Genomic DNA, 23,001 nt, shown 5'->3' on the forward strand with positions numbered 1-23,001 from the left:
AGAAATTACGAGCCTGTTGCTAAAGAGTGTCGTACCTGTGCTTTCCAGAAGGCTCTCCTGGACTCCCGAGTCAGGCTGAGATGAAGCCTGATTAGCTGCGTCAAGCTGTAAGCAGAGCGAAATAGGATTTTGCATCTTGAGGAAGCATCCTTCTGAGTTACCACTTGTCCCATCCACGGCTGCCGGTGGATTTATCACATCAGCACGAAACCCAGGGGTGGCTGGTTTCCCACCGCCAGACTTGTGATCCACAGCCCGCTCTCAGCGATTTTTGGCTGCCTCACTTGGTTATGCCAATAAATCTGAGTGAATAGCTGCTTAACTGGCTATCGATTTCCCCACGGACAGATTTGAAGCTGCGTTTCCAGTGATGGTTCTTCAGAGCGGGAATGAGGGGCGAAGGGAAGGCTTGCCAACCTTGGGAGACTTGAGGGGTCCCTCCCTTTTCCGGATAGAACAGTCACTATCAGCGTTGACTGAATTTTGCTGGTGCGACTGTCGGGAAAAGGAGAAGGTATGCGTGGAGTGGAGTGGAGTGGAGTGGAGAAGCCTGGCTCCAGCCGAGAGCAAGGCCATGATTTGTCTCTGATGTTAGGAGTCTGTGGACATCAACAAAGGACCATTCACAATGCTTTTTCCATAGTATTCACAATTATTGTTGATTTTGCCTAAACTTAGCTTGTTGCGGAACCAAGGTCCCATCAGTGAAAAATTCCAACAGATAAACACTCTGTACGCCGTGGATCAGGTGTCAGGAAGAACTGGAATCACCCCAGAGCATCTAAAGAATTAATTCAGGTCTTCTAGGATTCTGGCCTGGAAACATTTCCCGGCTGGAATTTCTAGACTATGGTCTGGAATATTAGTCTTTGGATCCTGTTTGGAATTGGGTTGTGGTATAAAGTTGGAGAAGAGTGAAGCAGATCTTCCACCTTCAACAGAGACGGGAGAAGTTGAAACCAGGTCTCCTTGTGTCATTGCCAGGTGCACTGTTGCAACGTCACCAGCCAGAACAAATTCCCTTTTCACGGGGATGCATCACCGTGGCAACTCTCTCTGCTTTGCTCCTCAGACCGTCCCCTCACACCTGTTCTCACGTGTTAGACTTCTGTTGGTCCCAATACATTTTTCCTTACCTCCTATATTTTTTAAATTAATTTTTATTGGAGTCTAGTTGATTTACCATGTTGTGGTTGTTTCTGCCGTATAGCAAAATGAATGAGTTATACATATGCATATATCCCCTCTTTTTTAGAGTCTATTCCCATATAGGTCATTGCAGAGTACTGAGTAGAGTTCCCTGTGTTGTACAGTAGGTCCCTATTAGTAATCTATTTTGTATATAGTCATGTGTATATGTCCGTCCCAATCTCCCATTTATCCCCCTCCATATTTTTATTTAGCAGATTCTCACGCCATTCTCTTCTTTCTACTTAAAAAAAATCTTTTGCATTGGAAGAATTTTGAAAATTTGAACTAAAAATTGAAGACTCGTTTAAAAACATCTTTTGAGCAGGGAGATTTTGGAATTCTCTGTCCAGTTCCTCAGCTGGCGTGATACTCCACGTTTATGGGGTCCGCAGGACCTGCTTCAGATTTACGAGGCTCCTGAGGCTGCCTTGTCCTCCCGGTACACAGGTCTTCCATTCCGCTTTTCAGCTGTCCTACTGTAGAGTCCCTTCATGGACGCCCTAATCGAGTGCAAGATAAGAGGCCACCAGATCTAAAAGAAAACATTCAGAGATTTGGAATTTTTTTGTTTCTACTATTAAATACCCAAGGGCTATTCTGAGAACATATATTTTAAAAATTCATTCATCAGGCGTCAGAGTTTCAGACGTGAACTCCTAAGTCGTGGCAATCTGGAAGAAATGGAATTTCAAAACTTAATCGCACTCTCTTGGTGAGTGCAGGCGGAAAGAAACTGTAACCCAATTCTCAGAGCTATTGAGCTTTTATCAGCCAGCATTCTCTGATAGAGAAACTACTCTGAAAATCTCTCTGTGCAAAGCAAGCTTGCCTAAAAGAAATGGAAGGAAGAACTAGCCCCTGCAAACCTTAATTTACTTGGTGACAACTTCCATGATGTTTCCCCCGTATTACTAAGGATTCTCCAGCACTTGCCCTTTTGAAGGAGTGGGTTGGAGAGAAGCAGAAACACACATTTGTACATCAAAGGGGACCTTGAGAAGCTCTGTCAGTCATTTTCGCAAATCACTTATTAGATAGATGTTCACATTTGTAAATAGTGAAGGTGGGCTGGTCTTTGATTTTGGTCTTTGGCATAGTCTGAAAACCCCTGTACTTTTGAAGATAAAAAGCTTGGTTTTATTTACTTATTTACCAGCTAGTTCCTGCCTGGCACAGATCGGAGGTGTGAAAATATCACTGCTTATCCCTCAGGGTAGCACTGTCACTGTTCCCACTGCCAATCCCCTTTCTTCTGCAGAAACAACCGAGCTCTGTCAGAATGTGTTGAAAATCAATATTAAAGGTGCTTTTTAAAAGTTAAATAAAAAGTTTCCGTATCTTTCCTCCTCCTCTCTTCACACGGATGAAGTGACAGGAAAAGCTTGGTTTTGAGATGAAAACACATGTCCTTTTAATGCCAGTGACTCTGCGAATATCAGCTGCTGCTTTGAGCTATGAAGACTCCTTGAGCCTCAGTTTCTTCACTGTAAAATGGGGATAATTAGTTACACCCTAGGGCTGATTACAACGAGATACAGCCCATGACCACGGCAGGGATGAAAAAGCATGGATTTTTCTTGATTAAAAGATACGTAAAGTGACGTAACAACCAAATGTGATCAGTGCACGTTGTCCGGATTTAATTTGAATGCACCCATTATAAGATGTTATTAGGGCAATTGGAGAAATTCAAATACAGATGTCTTCTTACATGATATTAGAAGAGGGTGCTTCTTTTGTGAAGCCTAAGAATGGTAGTGTGGTTTATGAGTAGATGCCTTTTTCTTTAAGAGATTGGTACTGAAGTGTTACACAGAGATGAAATGTCAGGAATCCATTTTTAAAGTGCTGATGCCAAAAACAGTTGAAAGAAATATGGCCAAATAGTAATTAATAATTATTTAATCCAGGTGCCATGTGGAGTTTTATTACACCATTCTCTCTTCTTTAGTGTCTGCTAGAATTTTCACAATGAAAAGGTGAAAAACGATATTACGCGTAAAGTTCCTCATGCGGGAAGCTTGCAGGTGTTCCAGGCCTGGTAGAGTCCCGTCACTCTTGTCAACCAGTAGGTATTTATCCATCTTGCTCTCCTGATGGAAGAAAGGAGCGCGGACAGGACAGGCACAGTCCGTGCCCTCCAGGGGATGCTGTGGTGAGGAAGGCAGACATTTACATTGCAATTAAAGATGGAAATAAGGGCTCCACTGGATAGAGTTTTCCAAAATAGTGGAGTGCATGTGGGTCTGATCATGCAAGATTTAGATCTGAAGTCAACACAGATTTTGCCGAGAGCTCGCAGTGCGTCGTGGAGAGGATGGGGTGGCCCCCCGTGCCTCGTTCCTCCAGTGGCCCAGCTCCCCTCCTCGGATGGGTCAGTCCCGGTTTGCAGTGCCTGACCCGGATACACATCGTGCGACTTTCTGTGGCCACTGGGACGTGCGTGAACAGGACACGCGCTGAAGCTGGGGGTGGGGAGCGGTGGTGGGCTGGGTGTGTCTGCCTGCAGGTTCCTCTGCCCCTGCGGGAGGACGCGCCTGGTTGGGCCCTCCGAGGATGGAGATGAGGGGACCCTCACTGCCAGTCTGCATTAGCTGATACCCAGCTCCAGCCAACACAGGAGCCAAACTCGTGCTTGACTTAAGCCTCTGAGTTTCCAGGCAGGTTATTAACAACAGACACGGGGTTGGTACGGGGAGGCCGTGAACTTTACTTCATCATGTGAGTAGCTGGACTACCTTCATAAGTACATCGATGTAGGCACTAGGAATAAAGAAGCTCGCAGAAAATTGGAAGGGAGCGGGTTTGCAGGCATGTGGGGCTGTGGTGAACAGTCCACCAGGGTTTCACACTTGCTTTGGGCTGGGCGATGTAAACTTGTGTTTCAGTATTTGAATACCCATTGGACTCAGACTTAATCATGCTTCCTTTCCATTCAGAGAACTTTACGAAGGGGCTTAGTCACCACCTGGATGGCACTCTCAGGTCACCCGGAGATGTGGGGGAACCTCATCTGTACCTCCCTCTGGGACCTCCATGCCCCGAAGCGACGGGAGGCCTCTCACTAAGCCAGTCACCTGGAAGCAGGTGTGGGTGGAGCAAGAACCAGTACATCCTGCGTGGGGGCGGCGGCTGCATCTCGCCGGCCAGTCAGAGGAAGCTGTGCTCCTCCTCCACCTTCTCCAGGAGAGGACAGAAGCCACAGCTTATGGAAACAGAAGGAATAAAAGCTCTGAGAAGCTTCAGCTGCAGAACCACATCAGGGTGTGTGATGTCGGGTGACATCGGTCTTGTCTCAGGAGGTGCAATCCCGCTGGGGGACGAGACCCACTGTGTCAGCCAGAGAGAGAGGAAAGAGAAGGACAGATGAACCGTTCCACGGATGCTCCAGATTGGAAAAGGTTTCTTAGAAACGGAATTTTCTTCATGTATAAAAGAAGGTGAATGCACAGATTTACACACTGCAGATTTTCTGGCTGGAGTTGACGACTGAGAAGAATTAGAGTAATTCCCAATTTTCTTAGATCTTGAGCTTACAATAGCATTAAAAATCCATTTTTATGAAAAGATTTCAAGTGTACGGAGAAGTAGAGAACATGGCATCATGAATTGTCACACAAAGGTCCCCAAGTGACCATATGTTCCCATAGTCACTTGTCCCTCTGTCCCCCTGCAGTGGATCCAGGTGCATCACAGGCACCAGGATATTTTGCCTTTAAATCCTTCAGAAATACGGGACACTTTCTAAAATAACTCTAACAGTGTTTGGCTCTACAGACACCCAGCAGTGTTTCGCCAGGTGTCTGCATGAGAATCTCCGGGTAATTGATGAAAATATTGGTTCCAGGCCCCACGCTGAACCCACCGAATCAGAATTCCTGTCACGAAACCTGGGATATGCATGTAACCAGCCTTGCCTTGACTCTGATGGGCCATCCAGCCTAAGAACCCCAGCAATGTCTTCCTCTCGGCCCCTCTTGGTGGAACCTACCACCCTGTCCCCAGAGCCGTGGCTCTAAGAAGCTGCTCATCCTTTCTGGGTCTGAAGGATGTAATGCTGAGCTGCGAGATGGGGCATGATGTGCGCCTGGTCCTTCCAGTAATCATATCCTCCTTTTCATTAATGTTTCTAAGGGTTTCCCAAGACTGGGTTGCTCTCCCGGGAGTGAGGGCCACAGCGTGTGCCTCCCACGGCCTCTGTGTTCAGCCTGGAGTTGGGCCAAGGAAGCTGGACCAAGCCCTGGGGGTGGATGTGGGGAGGGGAAACGCTGTCTGACACATGGAGATAGCCCGGGGTGACTTGGGGCTGCGGTCTTGCCTTTCACCTCTTCCTCCAGGAACTGCTGAGCCTCTCCTTGGAACATCCCAGGGAAAAAAACAAGCAGTTAATGAAAGACTGCATCCCAGCAGCTACAGGGAGATTCAAACTTATAATTACTATTAGTAAAGGAGTGGGATTGTGTAAGGCGAGATCCGTAGTTAATGTTTACTTTGCTCTTAATAAATGTCAGACAGAGAACTAAGCTCTTTATGTGCTTTATGTCATTTAATCCTTCCAACAGCCCTTTGAGATAGAATATTATAATTTCTGATTTCCAGATGAAGAAGCTGAGCTTCAGGAGGTTCAATAAGCCCCTCAGAATCTCCCAGCTAGGAAGCGGCGAGGATGCTGGTCCCCGTGTCTGTAACCGTGAGGATGGAACACCCACCGACGGGGCAGAGAGGGGTGATTTTTAGCCAAGGATTATTTTTCTTTTCTAAAATTGTACATCATGTGCAGAGCACAGCCACTGACTTCAGAAAGTGGCATCAGCTTCTGCAGCACAAGGTAAAAAATTTAAATCAGATTAGGAAGCACAGTTGCTATGGTACCAGGAAAGTACACTTTCATGCAAAGCAATTTAATAGATGTGAAAATGTGTACCTTCTAACAGAAACACTATATTTTAGAGATAAAAATCCTCCGGCAGGCAGCAGGCTAATAGATGGGCCTCTCATCCGAGGCCTGGTCCTCTCCCGACATTCCTTCCAGCCTCCTGCTGGGAGGGACTGATGTCAGGGGGATGCCTTCCCTGGGCAGCCTCGGCTGCCTCCCGACAGGAGGCGGAGGAAAGATGACCCCACCTGCCTGTCTGCATCCTGTTCGTAGACTGAGTCTCAGCCCCACTTCATAGGACCCAAGGGACACGCTGTTCAACCATGGAAGCTCCCGCTTCTCCGTCTGCTCGGCCTCCACAGCTGCCCTGGGAGCCCAGGTAAAGGAACATCGTCTCACCTTTACCTGCTGTATGCAGAGCCCAGGGGTGTGGTTTTGCAAAGCGCTGGAGGCACCCGATCTGTAATGGGGGCCCTCCTTTGTGCCCGGAGTCAGCCACATTCTATCTGTGAAAACCTGGACAGGTTACTTAACCTGAGTCTCCGTTTCCTTGCCTGTAAAATGAGCCCAGTAATTAATCTACCTCCCCCCACCCAGGTTTTATTGAGATATTGTTGATGTATTGAATAGTTTTAGGTACCACGTGATAATTGGATATATGAATATATTTCAAAATGATGGCCACAGTAAGTTTAGCTAACATCATCACCTCACATAGCTACAAATTATTTTTTTCTTGTGATGAGATCTACTCGCTAAGCAGCTTTAAAACGTTGACTTTGGTCACCCCGCTGTACATTAATCTATTCTTAGGATGGTTTAAACAGACCAACTCTAGCCTGGGTTCTTGACCCACTAAAGCTCACAGCTCACAGCTCCAGCGCCTGGCGTGTTTGCTGAATAAACACAGCGTCTCCTTGCCCGGCAAGTCCTCCCCACCCTCACTGGCTCTCTGTTCTCCACAGCACATGAGGCAGCATCCAGTAACTAGCTCACCACTTCAGAAGGAAGCTCACCTTCCAGCTGTGACTGTGGTGTGCCTTCCAGCCCACTGCTTGGGGCCTTTGAATAAGCTGCTCTAGGAATGTTTTTCTTTCTTTTCTTCAACCTTTTCATGCCTACCAATTCTTCAAATCTCTGTTCAAATGCCGCTTCCTCCAGGAAGCCCTCCCTGATCTCCCTGACTAGGTCAAGTCCACAGTATGTCCTCGGGGCCCTGCGTCCTTCTCGTAGTAGCTCTGCCTCTGTGCTTGTTGGACCCACATCTTTCTCCACAGTCTACAGCATCTGCTCTATGATGAGGACAGGACTTGAGTCTGGTGTTTCTTTACCACGTTTCTGCATCTCCTTGCAGAACTGAGCACACAGCAGTCACCCATGACTACTTGTCAGATGGATGGGTGGATGGATGGATGGATCAGTAGAAGGAATGCTGAATGTGAATTGAGTTTTGCTCTCCAAAGAAACAAAGTAGGATAGATTGATCAATCTATCTATCATTTATCATCTACCTACCTACCTACCTACCTAGCTACATAGCTACCTGTCTATCATCTGCCTAAAGATAGGTGAGGACTGACCGGCGTGGTTATAGAGGCTGAGTCCCACGCTCTGCTGTCTGGAACTGGAGACCCAGGGGAGCTGGTGGTGTAAGTTCCAGCCTGAGGGCAGGAGAGGATGGGTGTTCCTTCCAGCTCACAGTCAGGCAGAAGGGCCTGAGTCTCCCTTCCTCTGCTTTGTCTTTCTAGGCCCTCACCGATTGGATGGGGCCCACACACACTGGGGATGACAGACCATCTGCTTTACCGAGTGCAGTCCACGATTCAAATGCTAGTCTTCCTGGGAAACCCCCTCACAGATGCCCCAGCACAACGTCTAATCCGGGTCCCCTGCCAGAGCACAACCGCCTGCGAGGTGGTGGAGTCCTCTGTGGGATGTGCCCCAGGCCCCAGGTGTGGCCTCTGCCATTTCTGCTCCGTTCCTGCCCCTCCTGAGCCTCACCCATGACTTAAGCCGCAGACCTGCCCCTCTGGTCACAACCTCCAGGTGCTTGTGAGGCTGAGGGGCCACTGTGGGGAGGCAGAGGCAGCCAACCTCCTCCCCACTCCTCCGGGCGGGTGGGCAGATTCAGGGGTCCTGGCTCTCCTTGCGTAAGTGTCACAACCGCAGCTGAAGACAAGAAGACATAACTAAAACAGAGTCCCTCTCCCTCCATAAATTGAGTGTGTGATTCTCCCTGGGTAAATGGGAGCCTGAGTTGGGAGAAGAGGGTGATGGGTCCCGGGATCGCTCACCTCTGAAGGGAAAGTGGCCCACAGGCTGCTTCCGGAGCTCCGGACCCCATCTCCGTCTATAACGGCCTCTTTTATGAACCAGGTTCCCTTATTGTACCTGCCTCTCAGGCTTTCACGTGCCCTACAGAGGAAACAGACCTTTGAAGGTGTCAGCCCTGTGCTTTATGTAGGCACAGATTCATAATAAAGAAGAAGAGCTCCTGTCTTCCGAGCACTTGCATTATCGGACGTGCATTCTCGCTTTTAATTTTTATCACAGCAACTCAGAGAGGCAGTTCCTATTCCTTTTTCCATTTTGTAGATAAGGAAATGGAGTTTCAGACGATGCTATTCCTAGCCCAAGGTCACCTGTCTTGGACACGTGACTGCTCCACCCCTAGGGTTTGGAGATGGACGCTGTCAGTGAGGATGGGTTTTCAGACAGGGGAATAAAGATCTACCAGCGCATGAGAGCAGGCCTGTTATCACGGGCAGAACACAGAGGAGAAATGTAGAAGGTCTGGGAGAACGGAACCCAGTTTCTCCTGGGCCCGGGTGGGAGGAGGGACGTGGCAGGGGACAGCCTGTACACCAGTCACCCCACCGCCAAGACCCTGCACCTTCACCCTCAGCTCTCGCTGCTGTTGAAAATGTGCATCAGTTTGTGTGATTAATACAGCAGCAGTGGTCTGTTTAGGCCACTTGTTGGTGGCCAGTGCTTAGCAGACATGTGACATATAGTCTATGTATTCGGTGGATGGATGGAGGGATGGACGGATGGACAGATGGAGGGACAGATGGATAGACAGACGGCACGGGTGAGGGCAGGGTGTGGAGGGTCTGGAAGTAAGGAACGTGGGCTTTGGGGGTCAACTCAGTGCCATCCCAGGTCTCTGGGCTGTGCTACAGGTTGGATTTGGAAGATCAGTTGTGTTTGGAATCCAAGGCGGTAGAAATTAAACTTGGGCATAATTGGAAGAGAAATGGGCAGGGTTTTTGCCCCCTTTTTGCAAGTCTCCAAGTCTTTCCAAGTCTAGTTCTTTTCACTCCCTCCTTGCTGTTCAACCAACCCCAATTCCTGCCACGTCTGTTTCCCCCCTGCTCCTTGCGTTGCACCATCCCTCCCCTCCCAGGGGCCTCCGAGCCCCCGTCCTCTCTCCCCCAAGGCTCAGCTGCCTCCCAAGTGGCCTCTCCTTCAAGACTCTTGCTCCCCGGCTCATCCTCCCCGAGGCAGCCAGTGTGACCCCACCCCCACTCGCAACCCTGCTGGGTTTCCCCACCACCCTCTCTGGGCTCCAGCCCTGACCCCTCCCACAGCGCTTCTTCCTTCCACTTGCTGATCCCGCCTTGTTTCAGGCACTTGCAGACGCTGCCCTTCAGCGGGGAAGCCTCTCTGCCTCCTTCCTCTCGAGCATCAGCTCCCACTGGCGTTTCTGCCTCAGGCGGGTCTCCCGGGACCCTGCTACCTGCTCACGCACCAGGACCACCATGCAGCTCCCATCACAAGGGCTGTGCTGTGATAAAGGTAAACGGTCCGTTTCCCTGCACGGACGTGGAGTCCACAAGGCTTGGAAAGCGCTGGCCTGCCCACTGCTGTGTCCCCAGCAACAGGCCCAGCTCCTGTGGGAAACAGAGAAGCGTGTGTTGAAGGAACAGGTGTTGATAAAGGAGGTGCCATGTCCCCATGGGGCAATTCAGCTGCTGAAAGAAGAGAAGGGCTCTGACCCAAGGTTCCTGGTTCAAACCCCAGGCTCTCCACTCATCACTGAGTTTCCACTTTCTCTTTATAAAAGGGGCTGGGGGCCGGCGTAAGGAGTAGAGGCTGTTACGAAGCTCCTGGCTCCTGGAAAGCTTCCAGTAAACCTCTGCTGCTCTCATCGACTCACGGAAGAACGGGCCGGACACGTGGAGGGAAACGGCCCGCGACTCAGATCAGAGCTGGAGCCCTGCTCACCGTCAGCCTCCTGACATTAATTCCTGCATGAAATTGTATTCTCTGAGTGGATACGTGTGTGTTGTGCCGAGATGTTTGGTCTGCCCAGTGTCATTTTTATTTTATTTTATTTTTTAATTTTAATTTTTTAAATTTATTTATTTATTGGCTGCATTGGGTCGTCATTGCTGCGTGCGGGCTTTCTCTAGTTGCAGTGAGCGGGGGCTACTCTTCATCGTGGTACGCAGGCTCCTCATTGCAGTGGCTTCTGTTGTTGTGGAGCACAGGCTCTAGGCACGCGGGCTTCAGTAGTTGTGTGCGTGGGCTCAGTAGCTGTGGCACATGGGCTTAGTTGCTCCGAGGTATGTGCGATCTTCCCAGATCAGGGATCGAACCTGTGTCCCCTGCATTGGCAGGCAGATTCTTAATCACTGCGCCACCAGGGAAGCCTCTGTTGTATTTATTTTATACGTGGGCTTTTAATCAAAACTAGAATCTAAGTGAAAAACTTTTGTAAGATAATGACTTTCTGATAAAAACTAACCATTTGGTAGGAGCAGATTTCTGGAGTGTCCGCAGAAAGATCTGTACCTCTGTCTGCATATGAGGAACCTGGGGCTGGGAACCCTGGGTAGTGTGAGGCTGTGGGCCCCGGGTAGGCACGGCTGGCCTTTGGGCCCTGGTTTCATCACTACGAAGCTTTGCCACTTCAGGCAAGTTCCTTAACCTCTCTGGGCCTTGGTTTCTTCATCTGTAAAATGGGAATAATGAGAGTCCCTGTCTCATAGGGTCGTCATCGGATGAGTGTGGAATGAACGTGGTGCTTAGAACCGTGTGGGGCACGCGGTACAAGCACGGAAATAGCTTTTGTTGTGGGCATCGCTGTTTATCTGAGCGGCTTCCGACCAACTGGAGGCTGCAAACACTTGTCCTGTGGGCCTGAGGATTCAGGGTTCTCCATCAGCGTTCCTGTTTATCGGCTCTTTGTTTCTCGCCTCGGTGGATCAGCACCATCAAGTGTATTTGGAATGTTAAATTTTAAGATCTCGGTATATTTATCTTTGCTATACAGTATTGGTTTTGACACTAGGTAGAGACTGAAATTCAGTTACTTAAAATTAAAAAAAAAGAAAACGAAAAAGAAAAAAAAAAGAAGAAGAAAAAGAAAAAAAAAGTCAGGCATCCCCTGTAGAGAAAACGGGTGCAAAGAAAATGAAGATTTCTCTGGAATGCATCACGTGGAACACAAGTGGGATATTAACAAAGAGAAAGGGATTAATGGGACATGACACCAATATGACAACCGACAAAACAGACAAAGAGGAATCTCAAGCCCCCGGGCGGCCGAACCCAAGAGAGGCAGTGGGGGAGGTGGCCAGAGTGATGCCCAGTGGGGGCAGAGATGCGGGGGAAGGGAGGGGCGAGCCCTCGGGGGCCTCCAAAGACGCAGGAGCCTCCAAATCAATGACAAACAAAGCAGGAGTGGGCGTTCTTACTTGGAGGACTGAAATAAAGCCATAAAATAAAATAAAATAAAATAAAATAAAATAAAATAAAATAAAATAAAATAAATAAAATAAAATAAAATAGCCACGGTGGGGAAGTCGGCCTTTCCTGACTTACTGGCAGCGCGTGGTCTCACGTTTTGCGGTGAGATTTGTGAGCCCTGCGGCAGGTTCCACAGGTGACAAAGGAGGTGGCAGACACCGTCTCCCTCCCTCCCTCTCTTCTCCTTCCGTCCTCTTCTGTCCCTGACCCGCCTGGTCATCAGAACGGTGCTTGTGTGGGGTCAGGCACCGGCTGCTGGTCACCCTCCATCTGCTCACTCTCCACACGGAACCGGAGCCAAGCTGCTATCACCCCATTTTACAGATGAGGACACCGAGGTTCGGAAGGCTTAACTGACTTGCTTGAACTGACACTCATTTGCTAGTGGCCGAGCCAGGATTCAGACTCAGAGCTTGTGCCCAGAGTTGTGTGCTGTCTGTGAACGTCAAGGCCTTAGGTACAAGGGTTTTGTGTTTGCAAAACAACCTCACTTGGTAAGACCCAGAAATTCCTCTCTGGCATCTGCTCAAGACACACGGAGGCACACGTCCACACAAAGACTTGCCCACAAATTTACAATGACCCCACACTGGAAACATCTCAAATGCCCGTCCCCACACATACAGTGGGGTTCTTTCTTCCATGAACAGGAGTGAAGTGTTGATACGAGTCAGCGTGCAGGAAACTTGGCAACATTATGGTAAGTGAAAGAAGCCAGCCACAGAGGACCGCATCTTATGTGATTCAATGTATGTGAAATGCGCAGAAAAGGCAAATGCATAGAGACAGAGAGAGGATGAGTGGTGGCCTGGGGCCAGGGGTAGGTGGGGGTGGATTGCAGAGACACGAGGGTCTTCCTGGGGGGACGGAAATGTCTGTAATGATTTATGGTGACGGCCGTACCCCTCGGTGAAGTCACTAAAAATCGTCATGCGCTTGAACTGGGTAAGCGTGATGATGTGTAAACTATACCCCCGTGAAGCGGCTTATGGAAGATAAACAGCAACACTGCTTCGCTGTCTGGGGTGATTCTCTCTCCCTCTTCAAAAATGGAGGGGGAGCGGCTCTTGGCAGTTCCTGTCATTCAGAGAACGTTCCCAGAAAATGAATAAAACATAGCGTTCCTCTCGTGCGATGTTCTCTGTGACATCCCAGGAAGCAGGGAGCTAGACAGACCCACATGACAAGACATCCCGGCAGCGGGAAGGGCCGGAGCTGTCAGGATGGCTTCCCGGCCGCAGAAGTGTCAGCGCCGCCGGCTGGGTGCACGGCTCACGCCTGCGTGGTCTGGGCTGCGCTTTCTGCACTCAGCCTCAGTTGCTCATAAAATGATGGAGGTGCTTGGTTTCTGGCTGGATCTGGCTGCGCAGCGTCTAATTGTTGCCAGGCCCCCAGGGGGTCATCGGAAATAGCTGCAGAAGGGCCAGTGAGGGAGCGATCCTGTCTCGTTGGCTTGCAGTGGGTGCCTCACCTGCCTTCTCCCTCTGCTCAGATCCCTGCCCACCCCGGCGATCCCGGCCGGTCCTGGGGCCGGGAGCAAGGTGGGACTATGGGGTCCCCCGCCCCCAGGTCCTGGGCAGCATCTGTCCCCGTGAAGGAAGTGTGCAGATGTCCAGACGGACATCCACGTCCTCTGCTCTCCTGGGCAGACAGCGGGCAGGCCACTATGGTGACGCCATTTAACACAAACCTGGGGACAGCCGGGCCCGAAGGCAGCACTGTTCCTGGTGATTGAACCAGACAGGGCTCTTTCTGTTGCCAGTGACCGTGATGACTAGGAGAGAGTTACAGGAATTTGTAGGCTCATCTCACTGAAAAGTCCAAACTGAAAAGCTTCAGCTGCACCGCACGCGGGGTCTCAAAGACGTCACAGCCTCAAAGCTCTGAAGCTCTGCCTCCTATCGGGCAGCTCTTCCCCAAGTCCTCTCCCTGGGGTGATGCGGGCCCCCAGGGCAGCAGGCTGGTGGAATCTTGGTGTCAGACAGGGGGAACGATGGGGAGTCTTCTGGGATTACTTCCTGTTAAAGTCCTGGGATAACCCTTCTTTGGCAGTGCTCCAGGGGCCGGGCTGAGAACGGGGTCTGCCCTGGGGGCTGCAGAAGAGATGGTGAATCACAGAGGCCAAGTGAGGCCCAAGGGCAGCACCCACTGGGACCTAGGTGGAAGAAGGTGGCAGGGACACGTGGGCAGTCGAAGGCCACGGATGGCGTGAGGATTCATTTGGGGCCTGTCCACTGAGGACGGCAGGCTGCTGCTGTCTCTGAAGGGAGGCGACCCTTTCCCTCCCCACACCCTGTGTCCCTGTGTAACGTCAGGGCAGGACTCTCTGTCCGGGTGTGGGTCCCAGGGCGGCGTGGGAATTCACTGTGGCCTGGAACTTAGGGTCCACATTTGTCATGGAGATGAGTTTGCAGGTGAGAAAGGAAGCATAAGATCCGGGAGCTGCTCAAGCACTTCTAGAAATGTCCATGGTATGGACATCAAGCCAGCTGTCAGCTCTACGGGGCCAGAGGCGAGAAGGCAGACAGGACAGAACCATCGGTTCTCACGTGCCCACCTCACTGCGCCCCTCCTCGGCCAGCTCCACAGGAACTTCTCAGATCTGCGTACCACCATTCTGGCTGGAAAATGGCCTCAGCATCGCCCTAGACACACAGCCCTCCCGAGATCCGCAATCCGATGTCTGGGATTCCTCGCGGCTCTGCTGGGCTGCTCTCTGAGCCTAACAGGTGTTCGTCGTGAGCTGTGTTCTCTTCCCATCTCAGGCGTGAGCACACGTGGTCCGCTGCCCCCTTGCCCGTGAACCCAATGCAGTGTCACGTCCGCATTGGTCTCCCCACTGACACGCGTTCTGTGTAAGTGATGCACTTGCTAGAAAAGACAGGCCCATGAGCACGCGTTTCAGTCATGAAAGGGCAGGTAGATCAAAGCCCCAGGCTGAGCTGACACAGAGAAAGGCACGTGAGGGCACAGGATGACAACTTCTCCCATCCCTGTGAGTCGGAGCTCTGTTCGGACATTGAAAGCGGTTGTTCACCTTTTCAGGGCATTTGTTTCAACAAGGAACCAATGGCGAATCTGTCTTTTAGCAGTTCCTTATTTTTTCTAATTTTAAAAGATCTGGTAAAGCGGCGATTTGATTCTGATTGTGCTGGAGAGAAGGTAGTAAACGTTTGGAAACGTGTCTTTCTGTTTGCCCGCACTTCCAACACAGACAGCTGTCCTACACTTCAGTCACCTTTTGAAAAGCTAGAAATCAAAGGTGTAAGCAAGGGTGCGTTGATGGTCTTTGGCTCAGAAAAGTGACCACAGGCCTGGGGGGCCCAGCATCTGTGCACTGGTTACACATCATCACTGTGTTTAAGTGCGAGCAGGGTCTCAGAAGTCACCTGTGGCAGTCTCCTGTATGCTAGCTGAGGGAATCAGATTGAAAAAGCACTTCTGTGGAGCACAAGGTTACCCACTGGCAGCTGTCATTGGGTTAATCCCTTTGCAGGGGGCTTCCTGCAACGGACACCGTTCAGAGAGGCTGTGGCCAGATTTGCATTTGGGGGTCACAGTGGAGGAAGAAGAGACTGTCCCTGGAATGTTTGCCTGCAGGTTGAAAAGGATGTCATACCTCACTGCGAGGTAACGGAATTTCGTGGCAGGCTGGGCTACAAACTGAGGGTTGTAAACTGCAAAGATGAAGTAGGACACAGCCTCTGTGACCCAGGAACTCTTGCTTTTGGGTGGGAGACGGTTTGCACTGGCCTGAGTTAGGTCCAGCTGCACATGTCAGAAAACCAATGTTCACAGCATCTTCGACGGGCAAGGTTTTACCCTCTCTCCGTTCAGGCCTCATCCCTGCAAATCCGTTGAGGACCAGGTGTCCTCATCAGCAAGGGGGAGGTCCATCTGCAGGAAGTGGCCGCCCTTGGCATGCTCCAGTGTCACTACTGCCTGGCATCACACGGCCACGCCTGCCACGGGGGACATGGCTTTTCTAAGTAATGTTTAAGTGGAACGCACCGTGCCCTCTCTTCTACACACCATCTGTGGCTGCTTTCTTGTCCTGCAGGACAGAGTTGGGTAGTAGTGATGGACACCATATGGCCCACAAGACAAAGATATTTACTTTCTGGCTCTTTACAGAAAGAGATTGCCAATTCCCACTTTAACCAATCCTGCTCGCACGCATCTCTCTGACCTCACATCATATCATCTTTATTCTCCAGTATGGCTGAGAGTTTAGGAAACAGCAGGGAGACCTGACGGGCTGGAATGGGGGTGCACAATTCTCTGGCCAAGGATGCGTCTCCCGGAAGGAGCATTTGTCTATGATGGCAAAGGGGATCACTCCGGGCTTTTGGCTTAAGAGACAGTAAAGCTGTTTGTTAAACAAAGCGGAGCCAGAGCTGTGCGGTGATGGTTCAGGGGAGCTTCCCATGTACGGTCTTTGCCTCACTAGACTTTCAGCTTAGTTAATACCTGTGGGCTGTGATGACTGCTAACGTACAAAGCCAAGTCCCAGACTGAGGTTCCCATCGCTCGTTTCCCAGCTGAAATGGTGAGCCATGCCGGACCACGTCTTGGGGGGGAAATTCATGCAGACTGGTTTCCTGCCTCCTTCCACGTCTCCTGTGGAAACCCTGTCCTCCTCACTCTGCAGACCCTGGGCATCCTGACCACGCTGTCTCAGGGCCCCTGCATGGTGTTGCCTGGGTGGTTTCTCTTCCCCAGGGCAGCCGGTGCTGTGGGGCTGTTCTCTGTGGGTCCAGGTACTGTATAGACTCCACGAGCTTCCAGAAGGGGAGAGCTCACCCTCGCTCAGCCCAATCTCTCTCGGGGGCCATACGACTGGGGGCACATAAAATGCTCCCAGGGAGCCCATGAATGAACATTTACCTTTTTTTCCCCTAATAATCAAACTCTTGAAATATATGTTAGAAAAAATGTTTAATTAACAACTCAAACCCTTAATTTTATCCTATTACAGCTTCGGAGGAAGCTAGATATATTCAAGTTAAAAAAAGGTTGATTAAAAGGAGAATGTTAAATAATAAACCTGTTACACAGACTAGCTAAAAGTGGCAAAGGCGGTCCGTGAAGGGTCACAGTGTGAAAACACCGGTGCAGCCGAAGACCCTGTGTGGCAGCTGGGGAGGGTGAGGGCACGGCGTGTGACTTCCCGAGGCCCTCCCACGGGCTGCCAGCAGAGCTGGCTGCAGGTTCCAAGTTCCCTGCTATTCCTTTGAGTCCTGCTGAGGTTCGATTAGAAAAACAACCTGTAGCTCGTGTTCCCCGCTGACGGGCCACTGGGTGAAGCCAGCTCTTCCGCTAATTAACACAAACTCAGCTGATTCCCTTGCCGACCCCTCCCTCCGCGGGCAGCCTGCACCCGAGGGCATCTCCTTGCGTTCGTACGGAAGGTCTTTGCTGAGCTCGACGGAGGCACTGGTGTGACTGTGTCCAAGTTCACCACCTCCCTCTGTCTAATCCTGCTCCCCTTTCTCTCCCACAGCTGTTCATTCTGAGAGGACGTCCCAGGACATCTTCTGGGCGTCTCCTATCCAGGATGCTTACTGGTGACAGTTGATAACCGGGAGTGTTCCCGGCAAGCAGACTTTAAAGTAGGATTTTGAAGTCTGGTCGTCAGCTGTCAGGCTGGTTGTGAGAGCAACATGGCTAAGGGTGGAGAGAGCACTGATGGCCCCTGACATGCATAACATTAGAACGCAGACACTTTCACAGTGGAAGCGGAGGCATTAGCAGGTGGCAGGGGACGGGGAGGTCATTCCCAGCCTAGGGTTTCCTTTGTGGGAAAACTTTTTAATAAGAGATTCAATTGCTTTAAAAATATAGAGGGTTTTTGGATTCTATATTTCCTCTTAAGTCAGTTTTCATGTTTCTTCTTGTGTAAGTTTTGATAGGTTCTATGTTTTAAGAATGTACAATTTCATCTGTGTTTACAATTTACTGACAGCTCGTTTATAATATTCTCATTATTTCAGGACTGCAGAATCTTAGTGATGGCCTTCCTTTTATTCCTAATGCTGGCAGTTTTAAATTTTAGCATAGCTAGGAGTTTATTCATTGTGTTAGCCTTTGAAAGGATTGTTTGCCTTTCCTGGCGTCTTTGTTTCTGTGCTTTCGATTTCATCGATTTCCACTCTTAACCTTTCATAGCTCCTTTTTTTCTTATTTCTTTGGGTTTAATTTGTTCTTTTTCTAGCGTTGAAGGTAGAGAGTAAGATCATGGCTTCCATCCCTCGCTTGTATTTTATTTTCGGCTGCTGGAGGGTTCTGAGCAGGGCTGTGTTGTGATCTGATTTATATTTTAAGGACGGAGGAGAAACACAGCTCTAAGGACTTCCAAAGGTGAACATCAGATCTATCTGGGGAGATATGGAAATTCACTGGGTGTGAGATTTGCGGTTTGGTCCAAGGGCAGCAGTGCTTTCCAGGCAAATTTATGCAGGTAGCGGAGTCTCCTCGTACTGGGGAGCCCTTTGGACAAGAAGGAAGAAGGAGCGAGAAACAGAGGAAGCGTGGGGCTGTGGGTTACCTGGTGGATGAGAAAGGTCGGGTGTCCGACTGCTCTGGTCTACGTCCCCCTCTGCCTCTCACTGGCTGTCTCGCCTTGGGACCGGTGCTTGTCCTCTCACTGTTTCTGAATCCGGAGAGTTGGGTTAAGGACCAAACCCAATGTGTGGGGTTCTTCTGAGGATTAAATGAAATCATCTAAATAACGTTTGGGGCTGAGCACCTGGCAAATAGTGAGCCCTCCATAAGCTATATCATCAGTAACAAGGGGCTCCCATTCAAGGAGTTTTCATGACTTGCTGTAGGAGGAAAGGAGGAAACAGAGGAGAGATGGACCATCGGAAGCCGTGGTGTCCTGGCCTAGCAGAGAGAGCAGACCTTTTAACAAGGGAGCCGTCCACTTTCCCTTAGGAAATGTCATCCTTTGTTCTGTTTTGTCCACTGGAGTCTTGGAAGTCTTGGAGGAGACGTCCGTTCTTGTCAGAGGTTTTCAGCCTTTGGTGGGAACTTCAAGCCCAAGGAGAAACAAAAGGAGAGCTGTTACTGCCCTTGGAGCAAATTCTGCTTTTAAGTCTCTGCCTAACTCTTTTGAATGTAAAGGTCCTTTAAAGCTATTTTTGAATCCAATTTTATATTAATCTCTTAATGTGATCTGATTCAATCCTGAGTCTTAAATGTCTCGCATTGAACGTGTGAACATCCGTCAAGCCCTGCTCTTGGAAACGCCTTCAGGTGGGTCTAAAGAGATGCACCGCTCCGCGCCCTGGAGGCTGAACTCCTCGACCAGGTCCTCAAGACGCTGCTCCTTCTCACACGTGGAGCCAGCACTGCCTCCACGGGAAGGCCGAGCTGATGCTGCTGCCCTCGTGGAGATGAGCAGGATGAATGCGTTAGCCTGGCTCTCTGCACAGAGATGCTTAGCGCCTCTGGGGCGCGGAACTCGGGGTCTCTCGGGCAGAGTATCCGCAGTCTCACTGCTTGTCTCCAAGGCCACTTACGGCCCGTGGTCCTCCCTACATTGAAAAGATATCAGAACCCAGTACCGTGTGGTTTGTCAGGCTCCCTTCACAGCACTTGGCTCCAAGTAGGCAAGGAGCACATCTGCCCCCAGGGGACACGTGTCAGTGTCTGCAGACATTTATGTTGTCACGCTTGGGAGGGGATCCTGCTGATGTACTGGGTGGGGCCAGGGATGCTGCTACACCTCTCACAGTGCACGGGGCAGCCCTGCCACCGAAAACGCCGAGCATCACTGGTGCCGAGGTGGAGAAACCCTGGCTTAACGGTAATTCACTAATTTTCAAAGTAGCAGATGTGACTCTGAGAACATCCATCCTGAAGCAAATTCAGGCTTCAGAACCACTTTAGTAAGAAAATGTTCCCTTGGCTCTCTTTATGACTGAAAAACCTAAACCCCAGGAAAATTTCATGGAAAGCCTGATTGGAGAGCCATGTTCCCAGGTGATGCAACAGTGGGATTTCTTGTTTTGTTTTGTGAATAAAGTATTTTTATTTTTATTTTTTATTTATTAATGTATTTTTTATTTACTTTTTGGCTGTGTTGGGTCTTTGTTGCTGCATGCGGGCTTTCTCTAGTTGTGGCAAGCAGGGGCTACTCTTCATTGCAGTGCACGGGCATCTCATGGCAGTGGCTTTTCTTATTGTGGAGCATGGGCTGTAGGTGTGTGGGCTTCAGTAGTTGTGGTGCTTGGACTCAGTAGTTGTGGTACACAGGCTCTAGAGCACAGGATCAGTAGTTGTGGCACACAGGCTTAGCTGCTCTGCAGCGTGTGGGATCTTCCTGGACCAGGGCTTGAACCTGTGTCCCCTGATTGGCAGGTGGATTCTTAACCACTGCACCACCAGGGAAGTCCCTGAATTTCTTGTTAAGTTGCACAGACTCTTGTAAGGAGAAGCTCTCCTCTGCCATCTATATATTTTGTGACTTTAGTTTTACATGTTGTGAGTGTTAATTCTTTATCTCAGGTTGGCCAGGTCACAGGGTGCCCAGATATTGGGTCCAACATTCTTCTGGGTGTGTCTGTGTGGGTGTTTCTGGATGAGATTAGTATTCGAATCCGTTGACCTAGGAAAGCAGATTTCTCTCCCTGGGGTGGGTGGGCCTCACCTGATTAGTTGAAGGTCTGAATAGAACCAAAGGCTGACCTTTCTTCAAGGAAAAGGGAACTCATCTTGCCTGACTGACCTTGAACTAGAAAGTCAGTCTTTTCCTACCATGGGTGCGGAACAGAAATCTCAGTGCTTCTTGGGTGTCCAGCCAGCTGGCCCCACGCCTCTGACACTCCTGGGCACCCAGCTCGTTGGCTGTACACCTGGGGCTTGTCAGCCTCCTGATCCCAGGAGGCAACTGCTTATAATACATCTCTCTCTGCACAGATTCTGTTGCTTCTGTTTCTCTGGAGAACCCTGACTAATACACAGGTATTGATTTTTAAATCCGCATTTATTTCTACATAGGCTTCTTTTTTTTTCAATCGCACTTTTGCTCCGACCAGGTGCAGTAGATGTGGTGTCTGTTTTTTGCTTTTACCAGCCAGGGTTGCTTCTGTGGGTGACCCAGACACCCTGCACTCGCTGTGGTTGTGGGATGGGGTTCAGTGATTTCCCGCCCACTGTCCCGTCTGCAGCATCCCACAGCGATTAGTTAAGGGTATAAGTGTTACTCCTGAAATGAAAGAATAGAACCTACCTACACATATAATTTAATAAGACATCAATTTTATGCCCTAACTGTAATATGAAGGTCAAGGGAAAGGAAAGCAATTTATAATAAAGTACGTATTTTCAAATGTAAATGTGCAGGAGAGACTACCCTGGGAGACACTGTGAATGGTCAGCGGGTTCTTCCCGTGGGTGAATGCAGCATCTGAAAAAGCAGAACAGATGGAAACTAGTTATTCACAAACTCAAACCCGCCAGCATTGTTGCCATCAGAGACATGACTCTCCAAAATGGAGAGAAACTCCTGAGGAAGCAACCCACCCCCCACCCCACACAAAATTTTGCAGTCTTCCCTAGATTCATGTGGAGGTTATGTTCTTGGAAAATTCAGTGTGTCTTACAAATGTGTTCCTTGCAAACCAGCACGAAGACACGAGTCTCAGATAATTAACAAGCTTCTTCCTCCATGAGTGTCTGCCTGGACATGTGAACACAGTGGAGGATGGGCACAGGCCCTTCACGTGCAGGCAGGGTGGTCCAGGACCCTGGCACATGGCACAGGCCAGGCATCCCTGAGCCCCCCTACTCCCCTTCCAATGCTGGCAGTACCCCCCAATTACTGTGACGCCAAAGATGCCAAATGTTCCCAGAGGTCTTGAGATCCTGCCGGGGGCCACTCAGCGGGCACCTTCCCTCAGTTGGAAGCAGAGATTGCCCTTCCTGCTGGAACCAAAAGGGGGGAGGTTATGGGGCTTGGGCTGCTCTTGTTCACTTTGTCCCCCACACGTAGGAAGCCCAGGAGCCTGTAGGTATAATGACAGCAAGCGGAGGCGAAATGAGCTGAGAGATGCAGAGGGGAAAGCATGTCATCAATGCAACCCCTGGATCCAGTGGTACCTGAAGGTGGCTCCATCCCTACACCTAGGACTACCTGAGCCAAAGATTCCTGGTTCCTATCACTGCAAGACCAAAGGGATTAACCAGCAGCAGTGAGTGTCACACTGAACTTTCCACCTAAATAAAGAATATTTGGATGTGCAGATTGAGGCCTTTACACAAAAGCTCCCCCCCGAAACCCCCGTTGCACAAAATCACCCACCGTATCACACACGTTTCAAATACAGCTACCTGGCCACACTGAGAAATCCCACTTTGATTTCATTTAGGGATTTGTCATCATGCTTTCTTTCCTCGGGCTGTATTTTCAATTGGTCTTCATACTTATTTTCACAAAACCTTAATATAGGTAAGTAGTGGTGTGATCCAGGATCAGTCGATTATCTTTGTGGGAGGTGTGATGTTGGCTCAATCAGCTTTGAAGTCACATGTGATACGCATTTCATTCCAGAGTCTGCTCTTCATCGGCGATGCCTTCAGAGAGTGTGTATTAATATTTCAATGCAGAGAAGACCGACAAGAAGACAGAGGACTCGTTGCTGTGGCCCTGGAGTGAAACTGCTGCCGCCACGTTCAGATGGGCTCTGGAGCCAGGCGGCATCCTCTTGCAGAATGAAAAGGGGTCAGAGAAAAACCAAGCAGCTTGGAGGCGGGCCTGCAGAGCGTGTGTCACCTGTCTCTGTTTGCACAGTATTTGCTTTTGTTTCTCAGGGAGATTATTCTAAATCCCCAGGACTCACTTGCATCTCTGCATGGGTAAAAGGTAAATGCCTCTTTAAAGAAAATTAGCATTATCGGTTTAACCTTCTAGCGCGGTCCGTGTGCAGAAGCCACGTCTGTGCCTCCCCGAAGAAGACCCTGCTCGGTCCTGTAACGCAGTAATGAGACACTGTGCCAGGCAGTTTCTGAAGCTCTAGGAGCAAATGCTGCATCTCCTAATCCTTCCGCGAGAACCGGGGAAAAGATTAGGAGGATTTTCTCCAGGTTTCCTCTGATAATTAACCACTGGGCAGAAAACTGCAGCCAAGTGACCCTTTTGTAATTTTTGTTTGAAATGAGATGCGACTTTCAAAACT

The sequence above is a fragment of the Hippopotamus amphibius genome, chromosome 12, assembly GCF_030028045.1.
Source record: "Hippopotamus amphibius kiboko isolate mHipAmp2 chromosome 12, mHipAmp2.hap2, whole genome shotgun sequence".
NCBI classification, from domain to species: Eukaryota; Metazoa; Chordata; class Mammalia; order Artiodactyla; family Hippopotamidae; genus Hippopotamus; species Hippopotamus amphibius.